This window comes from Primulina tabacum, chromosome 10 (genome assembly GCF_025594145.1).
Source record: "Primulina tabacum isolate GXHZ01 chromosome 10, ASM2559414v2, whole genome shotgun sequence".
Taxonomy (NCBI): domain Eukaryota; kingdom Viridiplantae; phylum Streptophyta; class Magnoliopsida; order Lamiales; family Gesneriaceae; genus Primulina; species Primulina tabacum.
Genome location: NC_134559.1, coordinates 15720191 through 15740046, shown reverse-complemented (window position 1 = coordinate 15740046; position 19856 = coordinate 15720191). Strand labels below are relative to the sequence as shown.

General features: G+C 43.3%; 11 non-coding genes and 6 pseudogenes across 11 annotated transcripts; all 17 read left to right on the top strand.

Annotated features, from left to right (window-relative positions):
• The first annotated feature begins 547 nt into the window (after window positions 1-547).
• Window positions 548-667, top strand: LOC142511815 (5S ribosomal RNA; annotated as a pseudogene).
• A 684-nt stretch (window positions 668-1351) lies between these two features.
• On the top strand, window positions 1352-1468 carry LOC142509560 (5S ribosomal RNA). Its single transcript, XR_012807728.1, has one exon. It is a non-coding gene; the product is annotated as a 5S ribosomal RNA (ribosomal RNA).
• Window positions 1469-3968: 2500 nt separating this feature from the next.
• On the top strand, window positions 3969-4086 carry LOC142511645 (5S ribosomal RNA; annotated as a pseudogene).
• Window positions 4087-4770: 684 nt separating this feature from the next.
• LOC142516447 (5S ribosomal RNA) lies at window positions 4771-4889 on the top strand. Its single transcript, XR_012812240.1, has one exon. It is a non-coding gene; the product is annotated as a 5S ribosomal RNA (ribosomal RNA).
• Window positions 4890-5571: 682 nt separating this feature from the next.
• LOC142507239 (5S ribosomal RNA) lies at window positions 5572-5690 on the top strand. The gene has a single exon (XR_012805500.1). It is a non-coding gene; the product is annotated as a 5S ribosomal RNA (ribosomal RNA).
• Window positions 5691-8554: 2864 nt separating this feature from the next.
• LOC142511111 (5S ribosomal RNA) lies at window positions 8555-8673 on the top strand (annotated as a pseudogene).
• Window positions 8674-9355: 682 nt separating this feature from the next.
• On the top strand, window positions 9356-9474 carry LOC142511110 (5S ribosomal RNA; annotated as a pseudogene).
• A 2140-nt stretch (window positions 9475-11614) lies between these two features.
• LOC142512894 (5S ribosomal RNA) lies at window positions 11615-11706 on the top strand (annotated as a pseudogene).
• A 1010-nt stretch (window positions 11707-12716) lies between these two features.
• On the top strand, window positions 12717-12835 carry LOC142509679 (5S ribosomal RNA). The gene has a single exon (XR_012807841.1). It is a non-coding gene; the product is annotated as a 5S ribosomal RNA (ribosomal RNA).
• A 683-nt stretch (window positions 12836-13518) lies between these two features.
• LOC142509469 (5S ribosomal RNA) lies at window positions 13519-13637 on the top strand. The gene has a single exon (XR_012807641.1). It is a non-coding gene; the product is annotated as a 5S ribosomal RNA (ribosomal RNA).
• A 682-nt stretch (window positions 13638-14319) lies between these two features.
• LOC142516086 (5S ribosomal RNA) lies at window positions 14320-14438 on the top strand. Its single transcript, XR_012811900.1, has one exon. It is a non-coding gene; the product is annotated as a 5S ribosomal RNA (ribosomal RNA).
• Window positions 14439-15123: 685 nt separating this feature from the next.
• LOC142506327 (5S ribosomal RNA) lies at window positions 15124-15242 on the top strand. Its single transcript, XR_012804622.1, has one exon. It is a non-coding gene; the product is annotated as a 5S ribosomal RNA (ribosomal RNA).
• A 684-nt stretch (window positions 15243-15926) lies between these two features.
• Window positions 15927-16045, top strand: LOC142507348 (5S ribosomal RNA). Its single transcript, XR_012805608.1, has one exon. It is a non-coding gene; the product is annotated as a 5S ribosomal RNA (ribosomal RNA).
• Window positions 16046-16724: 679 nt separating this feature from the next.
• Window positions 16725-16843, top strand: LOC142508175 (5S ribosomal RNA). Its single transcript, XR_012806402.1, has one exon. It is a non-coding gene; the product is annotated as a 5S ribosomal RNA (ribosomal RNA).
• Window positions 16844-17525: 682 nt separating this feature from the next.
• On the top strand, window positions 17526-17644 carry LOC142513377 (5S ribosomal RNA). The gene has a single exon (XR_012809327.1). It is a non-coding gene; the product is annotated as a 5S ribosomal RNA (ribosomal RNA).
• A 682-nt stretch (window positions 17645-18326) lies between these two features.
• Window positions 18327-18445, top strand: LOC142516982 (5S ribosomal RNA). Its single transcript, XR_012812747.1, has one exon. It is a non-coding gene; the product is annotated as a 5S ribosomal RNA (ribosomal RNA).
• A 683-nt stretch (window positions 18446-19128) lies between these two features.
• LOC142511776 (5S ribosomal RNA) lies at window positions 19129-19246 on the top strand (annotated as a pseudogene).
• The last annotated feature ends 610 nt before the right edge of the window (window positions 19247-19856 follow it).

Genomic DNA, 19856 nt, shown 5'->3' with positions numbered 1-19856 from the left:
TAGCCTAATTTGATTGTAAACGGGCAAATGAACGAGACTCATTACTTCGCAATGAGCTGGCGAGATTTTAGCCGAATTCCTTCTCTAAGACCCTCTAATTTGCGATTTTCCGCTTTGGTTAAGCTTTCGTTTCCTCGATAAATCCGCTTAGAAAGTTCGAAACTCGATTTCGATTCCATTTTATCGTATCCCAGGCATATTAATAGTTTTACATTCGCTATTTTATTCTTCTTTTTTTTTTATTTTCTGGAAACATTTAGCGATTTTTGTTGTCGTTAGCATGTTCTGTTTGGAAGGGTATGACACAGATTACTCCGGAGATGGTTAACTCATTAAAAACAATTATTTCGACAGTTTTAGCCATAATTTACGTAAAGGGTCGCGACACGAGGACTTACCAGGGAGGTCACCCATCCTCGCTCTGCTATCGCGCCAGAACGCTTAACTTCATGGTTCTGATTAGGCGAGATCAGTGCCGCGTGTTGTCCATCGCAGCGCGCTCCACACGTACTCGAGGGATATAAGAATAAACATCCCACTCAATGTCGGGTGCGATCATACCAGCACTAATGCACCCGGATCCCATCAGAACTCTGAAGTTAAGCTTGCTTGAATGAGACTAGTACTTGGATGGGTGACCGCCTAAAAAGTCCTTGTGTTGCATCCCTTTTCGTGTTTTTCTATTTTTGATTACTTGTTGACAGACAATTTTCGGCTCAAATCATCTGAATCTCGATCGGGACAAGATAAGACATGTGAAATCAACGTAGCTCGGGCACTACCGGATTTGGACAAAATTGCAGCCTAATTAGATTGTAAACGGGCAAACGAACGAGACTCATTACTCCGCAATGAGCCTGCGAGATTTTAACCGAATTCCTTCTCTAAGACCTTCTAATTTGCGATTTTCCGCTTTTGTTAAGCTTCTGTTTTCTCGAGAAAATCCGCTTAGGAAGTCCTAAATTCGATTCCGGTTCCATTTTATCGTATCCCAGGCATAATAATAGCTTTACATTCGCTATTTTCTTCTTCTTATTTTTTTTTCTATTTTCTGGGAACATTTAGAGATTTTTGTTGTCGTGAGCCGGTTCTGTGCGGAATGGAATGACGGAGATTACTCCAGAGACGGTTAACTAATTAAAAACAATTATTTCGACTGTTTTAGCTATAATTTATGTAAACGGTCGCGAATGAGGACTTCCCAGGGAGGTCACTCATCCTAGCTCTGCCATCTCGCTAGAACGCTTAACTTCATGGTTCTGATTGGGCGAGAGCAGTGCCGCGTGTTGTCCATTGCCGCTCGCGCCACACGTACTCGAGGGATATAGGAATAAACACCCCACTAAATGTCGGTTGCGATCATACCAGTACTAATGCACTGGATCCAATCAGAACTCCGAAGTTAAGCGTGCTTGGGCTAGTAGTACTAGGATGGGTGACCACCTGGGAAGTCCTCGTGTTGGAACCCTTTTCGTGTTTTTCTATTTTTGATTACTTGTCACAGACGATTTTGGGCTCAAATCATCTGAATCACGATCGGGACCAGATAAGACATGTAAAATCAACGTAGCTCGGGCACTGCCAGATTTGGACAAAATTGTAGCCTAATTAGATTGTAAACGGGCAAACGAACGAGACTCATTACTCCGCAATGAGTTGGCAAGATTTTAGCCGAATTCCTTCTCTAAGACCCTCTAATATGCGATTTTCCGCTTCTGTTAAGCTTCCGTTTCCTCGAGTAATCCGCATAGGAAGTCCGAAATTCAATTCCGGTTCCATTTTATCTTATCCCAGGCATAATAATAACTTTAAATTCGCTATTTTTTTTTCCTATTTTTTTTTTCTATTTTCTGGGAACATTTAGCGATTTTTGTTGTCGTGAGCCGGTTCTGTGCGGAAGGGTATGACGCAGATTACTCCGGAGACGGTTAACTCATTAAAAACAATTATTTCGATTGTTTTATCCATAATTTACGTAAAAGGTCGCGACACGAGGACTTCCCAGGGAGGTCACCCATCCTAGCTCTACCATCGCGCCATAACGCTTAACTTCATGGTTCTGATTGAGCGAGAGCAGTGCTATAATGATCATGGGCCATTAGGCTGAACCAACAAAGGCCTCGGCCCATACCCACGCACCACTACTTGTCATGGGTCGTTAGGATGGTCCAGCATGGGCCGATGCCTTTGTTGGTTCAGCCTAATGGCCCATGATCGTTACAAAAAAAGCGATTTTTTTTGTAACGATCATGGGCCATTAGGCTGAACCAACAAAGGCCTCGGCCCATACCCATGCACCACTACAGTTCATGGGTCGTTAGGATGGTCCAGCATGGGCCTCGGCCCATGCCAATGCACCGTCACTCATAGAATATCTCACCCCTGGTAAGTGGTTTCTTTCGCCTTCCCCAACACTTGAACCTAGGACCTCCAGGCTTATGTACCTAGATTCCTAAGTGTTGATACCAGTTGAGAATTTAGTCTTTTTATATTATTTTAGCCCTTATGAACCACGACTCAACCCCCGTGAACCATTTTTCAATTTTCCCAAGTTTTAAAAACCCTAATGACCCAAAATCTTCGACCTAGAGCCATCTCTTGATTTTCACGAGTTACCCCCGAACCATGTTGATCCAAAACTTGACCAACATCCTAAAGTACGCTACTGGGCCCAAAGATCCCATGGAAAACAGCCCAAACCAAAAAACAAGCTCCATACTCCTCTACCATAAGATGGCCGAGAAATCCTTGTTGGACAAGGACTCTTGATCAAGCTTCCCTGCATCTACCAACGAACCCAGCCACTGAACCAACCTGTTGTGCACCCGCTAAGGACCCTAAGGACTCGACCTGACCCAGCCCAAGCCCCCTGGACCATTCCCACCAGCCTGCAACAAGCCCAGAACCCTGCACGCAATTCCCCTTGATTCTCCGGTGGGAGTCATAGCTTGCTAGGACTCCTTCCCAGCCCTTGAGCGCGAGTCCTAGCATGGCTAGGACTCTATCCCTAACTCACCCACGACCTTGGCTAACCTCTGGAACCAGCCAAGCAAGCCCTAGCCCCTGCAACAATAAAACCTAACCCCTTTGCTCCATGACAGCAAGTTGCTGCACAGCTTGTGTTCTATTGCATGTGTGGTGTTAAGGTGATTATCTAGGACTCTAAATCCCGCGTAAAATCATGCCTAAACATAACCTATATCATGGCAGCCCGTATATACATGTAAACGACAAAAGTTTGAATCAAAATCATGCTTGGAATTTCATGGATTGCATAAAAACGAAAATAATTCAAAGTGTCACTTGTTTCCCAAAATTTTCATGCATAAAAATATAATATGATGTGATGATAGTTTGAAGGGAAGAATAGGTGTGCCTATGCATAATTTACGCACGAAAAACCGTTGACGATGACGAAGAACGGAGCAAGAACCTTGGCTAAGACTTTCCCTTGGCAATGCTCGAAAGTTTGCCTCGATTTTTAAGCATGTGTGTGCCGTGTAATCTAGGTACTTTCAGAAGAGTGGCCGTGTCCTTTTGAAAGAATCGTAGGGTTATGGGAAAGGTTTATATATTATATACTTAATTAAACACTAACAAGGCTTTAGGCCTAATAAGCCCCTAATTAAGCCAATTAGTCTATATTATAATTAATTAAAATATTAGTAATGTTTTGGTAAAAATAGTTTGGGAATTAAATAGTCGGATTGCCAAAAAGTTCGTATTTTTTTATTGAAAAACCCACACGGATAAAATTTACGTTCCGGCATATAAAATAAACATGCAAGTATCGAAATTTAAGGGACCAAAATGCAATATTTCGAAAGATTTGGGACCTAAGGGCAATTTACGAACGTTTAAGGGCTGAATCAGAATTTTCGAAATAATATAAGGATTTATTTGTTGTCCATCGCCGCCCGCGCCACACGCACTTGAGGGATATAAGAATAAACATCCCACTCAATGTCAGATGCGATCATACCAGCACTAATGCACCGGATACCATCAGAACTCCAAAGTTAAGTGGCTTGGGCCAGAGAAGTACTAGGATGGGTGACCCCCTGGGAAATCCTCGTGTTGCACCCCTTTTCGTGTTTTTCTATTTTTGATTACTTGTTGACAGACGATTTTCAGCTCAAATCATCTGAATTTCGATCGGGACCAGATAAGACATGTCAAATCAACGTAGCTCGGGCACTGCCGGATTTGGACAAAATTGTAGCCTAATTTGATTGTAAACGGGCAAACGAACGAGACTCATTTCTCCGCAATGATCTGGCGAGATTTTAGCCGAATTCTTTCTTTAAGACCCTCTAATTTGCGATTTTCCGCTTCTGTTAAGCTTCCGTTTCCTCGAGAAATCCGCTTAGGAAGTCCGAAATTCGATTCCATTCCATTTTATCGTATCCCAGGCATAATAATAGCTTTACATTCGCTATTTTCTTCTTCTTATTTTTTTTTTCTATTTTCTGGGAACATTTAGCGATTTTTGTCGTCGTGAGCCGGTTCTGTGCGGAAGGGTATGACGCAGATTACTCCGGAGACGGTTAAATCATTAAAAATAATTATTTCAACTGTTTTTTCCAATATTTACATAAACGGTCGCGACACGAAGACTTCTCAGGGAGGTCACCCATCCTCCCTCTGCCATCGCGCCTGAACGCTTAACTTCATGGTTCTGATTGGGCGAGAGTAGTGCCGCTTGTTGTCCATCGCCGCCCGCTCCACACGTACTCGAGGTATATAATAATAAACATCCCAATCAATGTCGGGTGCGATCATACCAGCACTAATGCACCGGATCCCATCAGAACTCCGGAGTTAAACGTGCTTGGGCGAGAGCAGTACTATGATGGGTAAACCCCTGGGAAGTCCTCGTGTTGCACCTCTTTTCGTGTTAATCTATTTTTGATTACTTGTTGACAGACGATTTTCGGTTCAAATCATCTGAATCTCGATCGAAACCAGATAAGACATGTGAAATCAACGTAGCTCGGGCTCTGCCGGATTTGAACAAAATTGTAGGCTAATTTGATTGTAAACGGGCAAACGAACGAGACTCATTACTCCGCAATGAGCTAGCGAGATTTTAGCCGAATTCCTTCTTTAAAACCCTCTAATTTGCGATTTTCCGCTTCTGTTAAGCTTCCGTTTCCTCGAGAAATCTGTTTAGCAAGTTCTAAATTCGATTTCTGTTTCATTTTATCGTATTCCAGGCATAATAATAGCTTACATTCGTTATTTTCTTCATCTTATTTTTTTTTCAATTTTCTGGGAACATTTAGCGATTTTTGTTGTCGTGAGCCGGTTTTGTGCGGAAGGGTATGACGCAGATTACTCCGGAGATGGTTAACTCATTAAAAAAATTATTTCAACAGTTTTAGCGATAATTTATGTAAAAGATCACGACACGAGGACATTCCAGGGAGGTCACCCATCCTAGCTCTGGCATCGCGCCAGAACGTTTAACTTCATGGTTCTGATTAGGCGAGAGCAGTGCCGCGTGTTGTCCATCGCCGCCCGCGCCACACGTACTCGAGGGATATAAGAATAAACATCCCACTCAATGTCGGGTGCGATCATTCCAGCACTAATGCACCGGATCCCATCAGAACTTCGAAGTTAAGCGTGCTTGGGCGACAGCAATACTAGGATGGGTGACCCCCGGGGAAGTCCTCGTGTTGCACCCCTTTTCTTGTTTTTCTATTTTTGATTACTTGTTGAGAGACGATTTTCGGCTCAAATCATCTGAATCTTGATCGGAACCAGATATGACATGTGAAATAAACGTAGCTCGGGCTCTGCCGGATTTGGACAAAATTGTAGCCTAATTTGATTGTAAATGGGCAAACGAACGAGACTCATTACTCTGCAATGAGCTGGCGAGATTTTATCCGAATTCCTTCTTTAAGAACCTCTAATTTGCGATTTTCCTCTTCTGTTAAGCTTCCGTTTCCTCGAGAAATCCGTTTAGGAAGTCCGAAATTCTATTCTGATTCCATTTTATCGTATCCGAGGCATAATAATAGCTTTACATTCGCTATTTTCTTCTTCTTATTTTTTTTTTAATTTTCTGGGAACATTTAGCGATTTTTGTTGTCGTGAGCCGGTTTTGTGCAGAAGGGTATGACACAGATTACTCCGAAGATGGTTAACTCATTAAAAAAAATTATTTCAACAGTTTAGCGATAATTTATGTAAACGGTCACGACACAAGGACTTTCTAGGGAGGTCACCCATCCTAGCTCTGCCATCGCGCCAGAACGCTTAACTTCATGGTTCTGATTGGGCGAGAGCAGTGCCGCGTGTTGTCCATCGCCCCTCGATGGGTGACCCCCTGGGAAGTCCTCGTGTTGCACCCATTTTCTTTTTTTTCTATTTTTGATTACTTGTTGAAAGACGATTTTGGGCTCAAATCATCTGAACCACGATCGGGACCAGATAAGACATGTGAAATGAACGTAGCTCGGTCACTGCCGCATTTGGACATAATTGTAGCCTAATTTGATTGTAAACGGGCAAACGAACGAGACTCATTACTCCGCAATGAGCTGGAGAGATTTTTGCCGAATTCCTTCTCTAAGACCCTCTAATTTGCGAATTTCCGCTTCAGTTAAGCTTCCGTTTCCTCGAGAAATCCGTTTAGAAAGTCCGAAATTCGATTCTGGTTTCATTTTATCGTATCCCAGGCATAATAATAGCTTTACATTCGCTATTTTCTTCTTCTTATTTTTTTTCTATTTTATGTGAACATTTAGCGATTTTTGTTGTCGTGAGCCGGTTCTGTGCGGAAGGGTATGACGCAGATTACTCCGGAGACGGTTGACTAATTAAAAACAATTATTTCGACCATTTTAGCTAAAATTTACGTAAACGGTCGCGACACGAGGGTTTCCCAGGGAGGTCACCCATCCTAGCTCTGCCATCGCGCCAGAACGCTTAACTTCATGGTTCTGATTGGGCGAGAGCAGTGCCGCGTGTTGTCCATCGCCGCCCGCTCCACACGTACTCGAGGGATATAAGAATAAACATCCCACACAATGTTGGGTGCGATCATACCAGCACTAATGCACCGGATCCCATCAGAACTCCGAACTTAAGCGTGCTAGGATGGGTGACCGCCAGGGAAGTCCTCGTGTTGCACCCCTTTTCGTGTTTTTCTATTTTTGAATACTTGTTGACAGATGATTTTCGGCTCAAATCATCTGAATCACGATCGGGACCAGATAAGACATGTGAAATCAACGTAGCTCGGGCACTGCCGGATTTGGACAAAATTGAAGCCTAATTTTATTGTAAACGGAAAAACGACGAGACTTATTACTCTGCAATGAGCTGGCGAGATTTTGGCCGAATTCCATCTCTAAGACCCTCTTATTTGCGATTTTCCGCTTCTGTTAAGCTTCCGTTTCCTCCAGAAATCCTCTTACGAAGTCAGAAATTCGATTCCGGTTCCATTTTATCGTATCACAGGCATAATAATAGCTTCACATTCGCTATTTTCTTCTTCTAATTTTTTTTTTCTATTTTCCGGGAACATTTACCGATTTTTGTTGTCTTGAGCACGTTCTGTGCGGAAGGGTATGACCCATATTACTCCGGAGATGGTTAACTCATTAAAAACAATTATTTCGACTGTTTTATTCATAATTTACGTAAACGGTCGTGACACGAGGACTTTCCAGGGCGGTCACCCATCCTACCTCTGCCATCGCGCCAGAACGCTTAACTTCCTGGTTCTGATTGGGCGAGAGCAGTGCCGCGTGTTGTCCATCGCCGTCCGCGCCACACGTACTCGAGGGATACAAGAAGAAACATCCCAATTAATGTCGGGAGCGATCATACCAGCACTAATGCACCGGATCCCATCAGAACTCTGAAGTTAAGCGTGCTTGGGCGAGTGCAGTACTAGTGTTACACCTCTTTTCGTGTTTTTCTATTTTTGATTAACTTGTAAAAGACGATTTTTGGCTCAAATCTTCTGAATCTCGATAGGACCAGATAAGATATGTGAAATCAACGTAGCTCGGGCAATGCCGGATTTGGACAAAATTGTAGCCTAATTTGATTGTAAACGGGCAAACGAACGTTACTCATTTCTCCGTAATGAGCTGGCGAGATTTTAGCCGAATTCTTTCTCTAAGACCCTCTAATTTGCGATTTTCCGCTTCTGTTAAGCTTCCGTTTTCTCGAGAAATCCGCTTAGGAAGTCAGAAATTCGATTCCGGTCCCATTTTATCGTATCCCAGGCATATTAATAGCTTTACATTCGCTACTTTCTTCTTCTTATTTTTTTTTCTATTTTCTGGAAACATTTAACGATTTTTGCTGTCGTGAGCCGGTTCTGTGCGGAAGGTTATGATGCAGATTACTCCGGAGACGGTTAACTCATTTAAAACAATTATTTCGACTGTTTTAGCTATAATTTACGTAAACGGTCGCGACACGAGGACTTCATGGTTCTGATTGGGCGAGAGCAGTGCCGCGTGTTGTCCATTGCCGCCCGCGCCACACGTACTCGAGGGATATAAAAATAAACATCCCACTCAATGTCGGGTGCGATCATACCAGAACTAATGCACCGGATCCCATCAGAACTACTAAGTTAAGCGTGCTTGGGGGAGAGCAGTACTAGGATGGGTGACCCCTTAGGCAGTCCTCGTGTTGCACCCCTTTTCGTGTTTTTCTATTTTTGATTACTTGTTGACAGACGATTTTCGGCTCAAATTATCTGAATCTGGATCACGACCAGATAAGACATGTGAAATCAACGTAGCTCGGGCACTGCCGGATTGGGACAAAATTGTAGGCTAATTCGATTTTAAACGGGCAAACGAAGGAGTCTCATTACTCCGCAATGAGCTGGAGAGATTTTAGCTGAATTCCTTCACTAAGACCCTCTAATTTGCGATTTTCCGCTTCGGTTAAGCTTCCGTTTCCTCGAGAAATCTTTTTAGGAATTCCGAAATTCGATTCCGGTTCCATTTTATCGTATACCAGGCATAATAATAGCTTTACATTCGCTACTTTTTTCTTCTTAATTTTTTTCTATTTTCTGGGAACATTTAGCGATTTTTGTTGTCGTGAGCCAGTTTTGTGCGGAAGGGTATGACACAAATTACTCCGAAGATGGTTAACTCATTAAAAAAAATTATTTCAACAGTTTAGCGATAATTTATGTAAACGGTCACGACACAAGGACTTTCTAGGGAGGTCACCCATCCTAGCTCTGCCATCGCGCCAGAACGCTTAACTTCATGGTTCTGATTGGGCGAGAGCAGTGCCGCGTGTTGTCCATTGCCGCCCGCGCCACACGTACTCGAGGGATATAAAAATAAACATCCCACTCAATGTCGGGTGCGATCATACCAGAACTAATGCACCGGATCCCATCAGAACTACTAAGTTAAGCGTGCTTGGGGGAGAGCAGTACTAGGATGGGTGACCCCTTAGGCAGTCCTCGTGTTGCACCCCTTTTCGTGTTTTTCTATTTTTGATTACTTGTTGAGAGACGATTTTCGGCTCAAATTATCTGAATCTGGATCACGACCAGATAAGACATGTGAAATCAACGTAGCTCGGGCACTGCCGGATTGGGACAAAATTGTAGGCTAATTCGATTTTAAACGGGCAAACGAAGGAGTCTCATTACTCCGCAATGAGCTGGAGAGATTTTAGCTGAATTCCTTCACTAAGACCCTCTAATTTGCGATTTTCCGCTTCGGTTAAGCTTCCGTTTCCTCGAGAAATCTTTTTAGGAATTCCGAAATTCGATTCCGGTTCCATTTTATCGTATACCAGGCATAATAATAGCTTTACATTCGGTACTTTTTTCTTCTTAATTTTTTTCTATTTTCTGGGAACATTTAGCGATTTTTGTTGTCGTGAGCCAGTTTTGTGCGGAAGGGTATGACACAAATTACTCCGAAGATGGTTAACTCATTAAAAAAAATTATTTCAACAGTTTAGCGATAATTTATGTAAACGGTCACGACACAAGGACTTTCTAGGGAGGTCACCCATCCTAGCTCTGCCATCGCGCCAGAACGCTTAACTTCATGGTTCTGATTGGGCGAGAGCAGTGCCGCGTGTTGTCCATCGCCCCTCGATGGGTGACCCCCTGGGAAGTCCTCGTGTTGCACCCATTTTCTTTTTTTTCTATTTTTGATTACTTGTTGAAAGACGATTTTGGGCTCAAATCATCTGAACCACGATCGGGACCAGATAAGACATGTGAAATGAACGTAGCTCGGTCACTGCCGCATTTGGACATAATTGTAGACTAATTTGATTGTAAACGGGCAAACGAACGAGACTCATTACTCAGCAATGAGCTGGAGAGATTTTTGCCGAATTCCTTCTCTAAGACCCTCTAATTTGCGAATTTCCGCTTCTGTTAAGCTTCCGTTTCCTCGAGAAATCCGTTTAGAAAGTCCGAAATTCGATTCTGGTTTCATTTTATCGTATCCCAGGCATAATAATAGCTTTACATTCGCTATTTTCTTCTTCTTATTTTTTTTCTATTTTATGTGAACATTTAGCGATTTTTGTTGTCGTGAGCCGGTTCTGTGCGGAAGGGTATGACGCAGATTACTCCGGAGACCGTTGACTAATTAAAAACAATTATTTCGACCATTTTAGCTAAAATTTACGTAAACGGTCGCGACACGAGGGTTTCCCAGGGAGGTCACCCATCCTAGCTCTGCCATCGCGCCAGAACGCTTAACTTCATGGTTCTGATTGGGCGAGAGCAGTGCCGCGTGTTGTCCATCGCCGCCCGCTCCACACGTACTCGAGGGATATAAGAATAAACATCCCACACAATGTTGGGTGCGATCATACCAGCACTAATGCACCGGATCCCATCAGAACTCCGAACTTAAGCGTGCTAGGATGGGTGACCGCCAGGGAAGTCCTCGTGTTGCACCCCTTTTCGTGTTTTTCTATTTTTGAATACTTGTTGACAGATGATTTTCGGCTCAAATCATCTGAATCACGATCGGGACCAGATAAGACATGTGAAATCAACGTAGCTCGGGCACTGCCGGATTTGGACAAAATTGAAGCCTAATTTTATTGTAAACGGAAAAACGACGAGACTTATTACTCTGCAATGAGCTGGCGAGATTTTGGCCGAATTCCATCTCTAAGACCCTCTTATTTGCGATTTTCCGCTTCTGTTAAGCTTCCGTTTCCTCCAGAAATCCGCTTACGAAGTCAGAAAATCGATTCCGGTTCCATTTTATCGTATCACAGGCATAATAATAGCTTTACATTCGCTATTTTCTTCTTCTAATTTTTTTTTTCTATTTTCCGGGAACATTTACCGATTTTTGTTGTCTTGAGCACGTTCTGTGCGGAAGGGTATGACCCATATTACTCCGGAGATGGTTAACTCATTAAAAACAATTATTTCGACTGTTTTATTCATAATTTACGTAAACGGTCGCGACACGAGGACTTTCCAGGGAGGTCACCCATCCTAACTCTGCCATCGCGCCAGAACGCTTAACTTCATGGTTCTGATTGGGCGAGAGCTGTGCCGCGTGTTGTCCATCACCGCCCGCGCCACACATACTCGAGGGATATAAGGATAAAAATCCCACTTAACGTTGGGTGCGATCATACCAGCACTAATGCACCGGATCCCATCAGAACTCTGAAGTTAAGCGTGCTTGGGCGAGTGCAGTACTAGTGTTACACCTCTTTTCGTGTTTTTCTATTTTTGATTAACTTGTAAAAGACGATTTTTGGCTCAAATCTTCTGAATCTCGATAGGACCAGATAAGATATGTGAAATCAACGTAGCTCGGGCAATGCCGGATTTGGACAAAATTGTAGCCTAATTTGATTGTAAACGGGCAAACGAACGTTACTCATTTCTCCGTAATGAGCTGGCGAGATTTTAGCCGAATTCTTTCTCTAAGACCCTCTAATTTGCGATTTTCCGCTTCTGTTAAGCTTCCGTTTTCTCGAGAAATCCGCTTAGGAAGTCAGAAATTCGATTCCGGTCCCATTTTATCGTATCCCAGGCATAATAATAGCTTTACATTCGCTACTTTCTTCTTCTTATTTTTTTTTCTATTTTCTGGAAACATTTAACGATTTTTGCTGTCGTGAGCCGGTTCTGTGCGGAAGGTTATGATGCAGATTACTCCGGAGACGGTTAACTCATTAAAAACAATTATTTCGACTGTTTTAGCTATAATTTACGTAAACGGTCGCGACACGAGGACTTTCCAGGGAGGTCACCCATCCTAGCTCTGCCATCGCGCCAGAACGCTTAACTTCATGGTTCTGATTGGGCGAGAGCTGTGCCGCGTGTTGTCCATCACCGCCCGCGCCACACGTACTCGAGGGATATAAGGATAAAAATCCCACTTAACGTCGGGAGCGATCATACCAGCACTATTTTCTGGGAACATTTATTGATTTTTGTTGTCGTGAGCCAGTTCTGTGCTGAATGGTATGAAGCAGATTACTCCGGAGACGGTTAACTCATTAAAAACAATTATTTCGACTGTTTTAGTCATAATTTACGTAAACAGTCGCGACACAAGGACTTCCCAGGGAGGTCACACATCCTAGCTCTGCCATCACGCCAGAACGCTTAACTTCATGGTTATGATTGGGCGAGAGCAGTACCGCGTGTTGTCCATCGCCGCCTGCTCCACACGTACTCGAGGGATATAAGAATAAACATCCCACTCAATGTCGTGTGCGATCATACCAGCACTAATGCACCGGATCCCATCAGAACTCCGAAGTTAAGCGTGCTTGGGCGAGAGCAGTACTAGGATGGGTGACCTCCTTGGAAGTCCTCGTGTTGCACCCCTTTTCGTGTTTTTCTATTTTTGATTACTTGTTGACTGACGATTTTCGGCTCAAATCATCTGAATCTCGATCGGGACCAGATAAAACATGTGAAATGAAAGTAGCTCGGGCACTGCCGGATTTGGACAAAATTGTAGGCTCATTTGATTGTAAACGGGCAAACGGACTAGACTCATTACTACGCGATGAGCTGACGAGATTTTAGCCGAATTCCTTCTCTAAGACCCTCTAATTTGCGATTTACCGCTTCTGTTAAGCTTTCGTTTCCTCGAGAAATCCGCTTAGGAAGTTCGAATTTCGATTCCGGTTCCATTTTATCGTATCCGAGGCATAATAATAGCTTTACATTGTTATTTCCTTCTTCATAATTTTTTTTCTATTTTCTGGGAACATTTATCGATTTTTGTTGTCGTGAGCCGGTTCTGTGCGGAAGGTTATGACGCAGATTACTCCGGAGACGGTTAACTCATTAAAAACAATTATTTCGACTGTTTTAACAATAATTTACGTAACCGGTCGCGACACGAGGTCTTCCTAGGGAGGTCACCCATCCTAACTCTACCATCGCGCCAGAACGCTTAACTTCATGGTTATGATTGGGCGAGAGCAGTGCCGCGTGTTGTCCATCGCCGCTTGCTCCACACGTACTCGAGGGATATAAGAATAAACATCCCACTCAATGTCGGGTGCGATCATACCAGCACTAATGCACCGGATTCTATTAGAACTCCGAAGTTAAGCGTGCTTGGACTAGAGCAGTACTAGGATGGGTCACCCCATGGGAAGTCCTCGTTTTGCACCATTTTCGTGTTTTTCTATTTTTAATTATTTGTTGACAGACGATTTTCGGCTCAAATCATCTGAATATCGATCGGGACCAGATAAGACATGTGAAATGAAAGTAGCTCGGGCACTGCCGGATTTGGACAAAATTGTAGGCTAATTTGATTGTAAACGGGCAAACGGACGAGACTCATTACTACGCAATGAGCTGACGAGATTTTAGCCGAATTCCTTCTCTAAAACCCTCTAATTTGCGATTTACCGCTTCTGTTAAGCTTTCGTTTCCTCGAGAAATCCGCTTAGGAAGTTCGAAATTCGATTCCGGTTCCATTTTATCGTATCCCAGGCATAATAATAGCTTTACATTCGTTATTTCCTTCTTCTTATTTTTTTTCTATTTTCTGTGAACATTTATCGATTTTTGTTGTCGTGAGTCGGTTCTGTGCGGAAGGGTATGACGCAGATTACTCCGGAGACGGTTAACTAATTAAAAACAATTATTTTGACTGTTTTATCCATAATTTACGTAAACGATCGCGACACGAGGTCTTCCCAGGGAGGTCACCCATCCTAGCTCTGCCATCGCGCTAGAACGCTTAACTTCATGGTTATGATTGGGCGAGAGCAGTGCCGCGTGTTGTCCATCGCCGCCCGCTCCACACGTACTCGAGGGATATAAGAATAAACATCCCACTCAATGTCGGGTGCGATCATACCAGCACTAATGCATCGGATCTCATTAGAACTCCGAAGTTAAGCGTGCTTGGGCGAGAGCAGTACTAGGATGGGTGACCCCCTGGGATGTCCTCGTGTTGCACACCTTTTCGTGTTTTTCTATTTTTTTATTACTTGTTGACAGACGATTTTCGGCTCAAATAATCTGAATCTCGATCGGGACCAGATAAGACATGTGAAATGAAAGTAGCTCGGGCACTGCCGGATTTGGACAAAATTGTAGGCTCATTTGATTGTAAACGGGCAAACGGACTAGACTCATTACTACGCGATGAGCTGACGAGATTTTAGCCGAATTCCTTCTCTAAGACCCTCTAATTTGCGATTTACCGCTTCTGTTAAGCTTTCGTTTCCTCGAGAAATCCGCTTAGGAAGTTCGAATTTCGATTCCGGTTCCATTTTATCGTATCCGAGGCATAATAATAGCTTTACATTTGTTATTTCCTTCTTCATAATTTTTTTTCTATTTTCTGGGAACATTTATCGATTTTTGTTGTCGTAAGCCGGTTCTGTGCGGAAGGGTATGACGCAGATTACTCCGGAGACGGTTAACTCATTAAAAACAATTATTTCGACTGTTTTAACAATAATTTACGTAACCGGTCGCGACACGATGTCTTCCTAGGGAGGTCACCCATCCTAACTCTACCATCGCGCCAGAACGCTTAACTTCATGGTTATGATTGGGCGAGAGCAGTGCCGCGTGTTGTCCATCGCCGCTTGCTCCACACGTACTCGAGGGATATAAGAATAAACATCCCACTCAATGTCTGGTGCGATCATACCAGCACTAATGCACCGGATTCCATTAGAACTCCGAAGTTAAGCGTGCTTGGACTAGAGCAGTACTAGGATGGGTCACCCCATGGGAAGTCCTCGTTTTGCACCATTTTTCGTGTTTTTCTATTTTTAATTACTTGTTGACAGACGATTTTCGGCTCAAATCATCTGAATATCGATCGGGACCAGATAAGACATGTGAAATGAAAGTAGCTCGGGCACTGCCGGATTTGGACAAAATTGTAGGCTAATTTGATTGTAAACGGGCAAACGGACGAGACTCATTACTACGCAATGAGCTGACGAGATTTTAGCCGAATTCCTTCTCTAAGACCCTCTAATTTGCGATTTACCGCTTTTGTTAAGCTTTCGTTTCCTCGAGAAATCCGCTTAGGAAGTTCGAAATTCGATTCTCGGTTCCATTTTATCGTATCCCAGGCATAATAATAGCTTTACATTCGTTATTTCCTTCTTCTTATTTTTTTTCTATTTTCTGGGAACATTTATCGATTTTTGTTGTCGTGAGCCGGTTCTGTGCGGAAGGGTATGACGCAGATTACTCCGGAGACGGTTAACTCATTAAAAACAATTATTTCGACTGTTTTATCCATAATTTACGTAAACGATCGCGACACGAGGTCTTCCCAGGGAGGTCACCCATCCTAGCTCTGCCATCGCGCCAGAACGCTTAACTTCGTGGTTATGATTGGGCGAGAGCAGTGCCGCATGTTGTCCATCGCCGCCCGCTCCACACGTACTCGAGGGATATAAGAATAAACATCCCACTCAATGTCGGGTGCGATCATACCAGCACTAATGCACCGGATCCCATCAGAACTCCGAAGTTAAGTGTGCTTGGGCGAGAGCAGTACTAGGATGGGTGACCCCCTGGGAAGTCCTCGTGTTGCACCCTTTTTCGTGTTTTTCTATTTTTGATTACTTGTTGACAGACGATTTTCGTCTCAAATCATCTGAATCTCGATCGGGACCAGATAAGACATGTGAAATGAAAGTAGGCACTGCCGGATTTGGACAAAATTGTAGGCTAATTTTATTGTAAACGGGCAAACAGGACGAGACTCATTACTACGCAATGAGTTGACGAGATTTTAGCCGAATTCCTTCTCTAAGACCCTCTAATTTGCGATTTAACGCTTCTGTTAAGCTTTCGTTTCCTCGAGAAATCCGCTTAGGAAGTTCGAAATTCGATTCCAGTTCCATTTTATCGTATCCCAGGCATAATAATAGCTTTACATTCGTTATTTCCTTCTTCTTAATTTTTTTCTATTTTCTGGGAACATTTATCGATTTTTGTTGTCGTGAGCCTGTTCTGTGCTGAAGGGTATGACGCAGATTACTTCGGAGACGGTTAACTCATTAAAAACAATTATTTCGACTTTTTTAACCATAATTTACGTAACCGATCGCAAAACGAGGTCTTTCCAGGGAGGTCACCCATCCTAGCTCTGCCATCCGCGCCAGAACGCTTAACTTCATGGTTATGATTGGGCGAGAGCAGTGCCGCGTGTTGTCCATCGCCGCCCGCTCCACACGTACTCGAGGGATATAAGAATAAACATCCCACTCTTGTTCGGTGCGATCATACCAGCAATAATGCATCGGAACCCATCAGAACTCCAAAGTTAAGCGTGCTTGGGCGAGAGCAGTACTAGGATGGTTGACCCCTTGGGAAGTCCTCGTGTTGCACCCCTTTTCGTGTTTTTCTATTTTTGATTACTTGTTGACAGACGATTTTCGGCTCAAATCATCTGAATCTCGATCGGGACCAGATAAGACATGTGAAATGAAAGTAGCTTGGGCACTGCCTGATTTGGAAAAAATTGTAGGCTAATTTGATTGTAAACGGGCAAACGGACGAGACTCATAACTACGCAATGAGCTGACGAGATTTTAGCCGAATTCCTTCTCTATGACCCTCTAATTTGCGATTAACGCTTCTGTTAAGCTTTCGTTTCCTCGAGAAATCCGCTTAGGAAGTTCGAAAATTCGATTCTGGTTCCATTTTATCGTATCCCATGCATAATAATAGCTTTACATTCGTTATTTCTTCTTCTTATTTTTTTTCTATTTTCTGGGAACATTTATCGATTTTTGTTGTCGTGAGCCGGTTCTGTGCGAAAGGGTATGACGCAGATTACTCCGGAGACGGTTAACTCATTAAAAACAGTTATTTCGACTGTTTTATCCATAATTTACGTAAACGGTCGCGACACGAGGTCTTCCCAGGGAGGTCACCCATCCTACCTCTGCCATTGCGCCAGAACGCATAACTTCATGGTTATGATTGGGCGAGAGCAGTGCCGCGTGTTGTCCATCGCCGCCCACTCCACACGTACTCGAGGGATATAAGAATAAACATCCCACTCAATGTCGTGTGCGATCATACCAGCACTAATGCACCGGATCCCATCAGAACTCCGAAGTTAAGCGTGCTTGGGCGAGAGCAGTACTAGGATGGTTGACCTCCTTGGAAGTCCTCGTGTTGCACCCCTTTTCGTGTTTTTCTATTTTTGATTACTTGTTGACAGACGATTTCGGCTCAAATCATCTGAATCTCGATCGAGGACCAGATAAAACATGTGAAATGAAAGTAGCTCGGGCACTGCCGGATTTGGACAAAATTGTAGGCTTATTAGATTGTAAACGAGCAAACGGACGAGACTCATTACTACGCAATGAGTTGACGAGATTTTAGCCGAATTCCTTCTCTAAGACCCTCTAATTTGCGATTTAACGCTTCTGTTAAGCTTTCGTTTCCTCGAGAATCCGCTTAGGAAGTTCGAAATTCGATTCCGGTTCCATTTTATCGTATCCCAGGCATAATAATAGCTTTACATTCGTTATTTATTTCTTCTTATTTTTTTTTCTATTTTCTGGGAACATTTATCGATTTTTGTTGTCGTGAGTCGGTTCTGTGCGGAAGGGTATGACGCAGATTACTCCGGAGACGGTTAACTAATTAAAAACAATTATTTTGACTGTTTTATCCATAATTTACTTAAACGATCGCGACACGAGGTCTTCCCAGGGAGGTCACCCATCCTACCTCTGCCATCGCGCCAGAACGCTTAACTTCGTGGTTATGATTGGGCGAGAGCAGTGCCGCGTGTTGTCCATCGCCGCCCGCTCCACACGTACTCAGGGATATAAAAATAAACATCCCACTCAATGTCGGGTGCGATCATACCAGCACTAATGCACCGGATCCCATCAGAATTTAGAAGTTAAGCGTGCTTGGACGAGAGCAGTACTAGGATGGGTGACCTCCTTGGAAGTCCTCGTATTGCACCCCTTTTCGTGTTTTTCTATTTTTGATTACTTGTTGACAGATGATTTTCGGCTCAAATCATCTGAATCTCGATCGGGACCAGATAAGACATGTGAAATGAAAGTAGCTCGGGCACTGCCGGATTTGGACAAAATTGTAGCCTAATTTGATTGTAAACGAGCAAACGACGAGACTCATTACTATGCAATGAGCTGACGAGATTTTAGCCGAATTCCTTCTCTAAGACCCTCTAATTTGCGATTTACCGCTTCTGTTAAGCTTTCGTTTCCTCGAGAAATCCTCTTAGGAAGTTCGAAATTCAATTCCGGTTCCATTTTATCGTATCCCAGGCATAATAATAGCTTTACATTCGTTATTTCCTTCTTTTTATTTTTTTTTCTATTTTCTGGGAACATTTATCAATTTTTGTTGTCGTGAGCCGGTTCTGTGCGGAAGGGTATGACGCAGATTACTCCGGAGACGGTTAACTAATTAAAAACAATTATTTCGACTGTTTTATTCATAATTTACGTAAACGGTCGCGACACGAGGTCTTCCCAGGGAGGTCACCCATCCTAGCTCTGCCATCGCGCCAGAACGCTTAACTTCCTGGCTATGATTGGGCGAGAGCAGTGCCGCGTGTTGTCCATCGCCGCCCGCTCCACACGTACACGAGGGATATAAGAATAAACATCCCACTCAATGTCGGGTGCGATCTTACTAGCAATAATGCAGCGGATCTCATCAGAACTTCGAAGTTAAGCCTGTTTAGGCGAGAGCAGTACTAGGATGGGTGACCCCTGGGAAGTCCTCTTGTTGCACCCTTTTTTGTGTTTTTCTATTTTTGATTACTTGTTGACAGACGATTTTCGGCTCAATTCATCTGAATCTTGATCGGGACCAGATAAGACATGTGAAATGAAAGTAGCTCGGGCACTGCCGGATTCGGACAAAATTGTAGGCTAATTTGATTGTAAACGGGCAAACGGAAGAGAATCATTACTACGCAATGAGCTGACGAGATTTTAGTCGAATTCCTTCTATAAGACCCTCTAATTTGCCACTTACCGCTCTTGTTAAGCTTTTGTTTCCTCGAGAAATCCGCTTAGGAAGTTCGAAATTCGATTCCGGTTCCATTTTATCGTATCCCAGGCATAATAATAGCTTTACATTCGTTATTTCCTTCTTCTTATTTTTTTTCTATTTTCTGGGAAGATTAATCGATTTTTGTTGTCGTGAGCCGGTTCTGTGCGAAAGGGTATGACGCAGATTACTCCGGAGACGGTTAACTCATTAAAAACAATTATTTCGACTGTTTTATCCATAATTTACGTAAACGGTCGCGACACGAGGTCTTCCCAGGGAGGTCACCCATCCTAGCTCTACCATCGCGCCAGAACGCTTAACTTCATGGTTATGATTGGGCGAGAGCAGT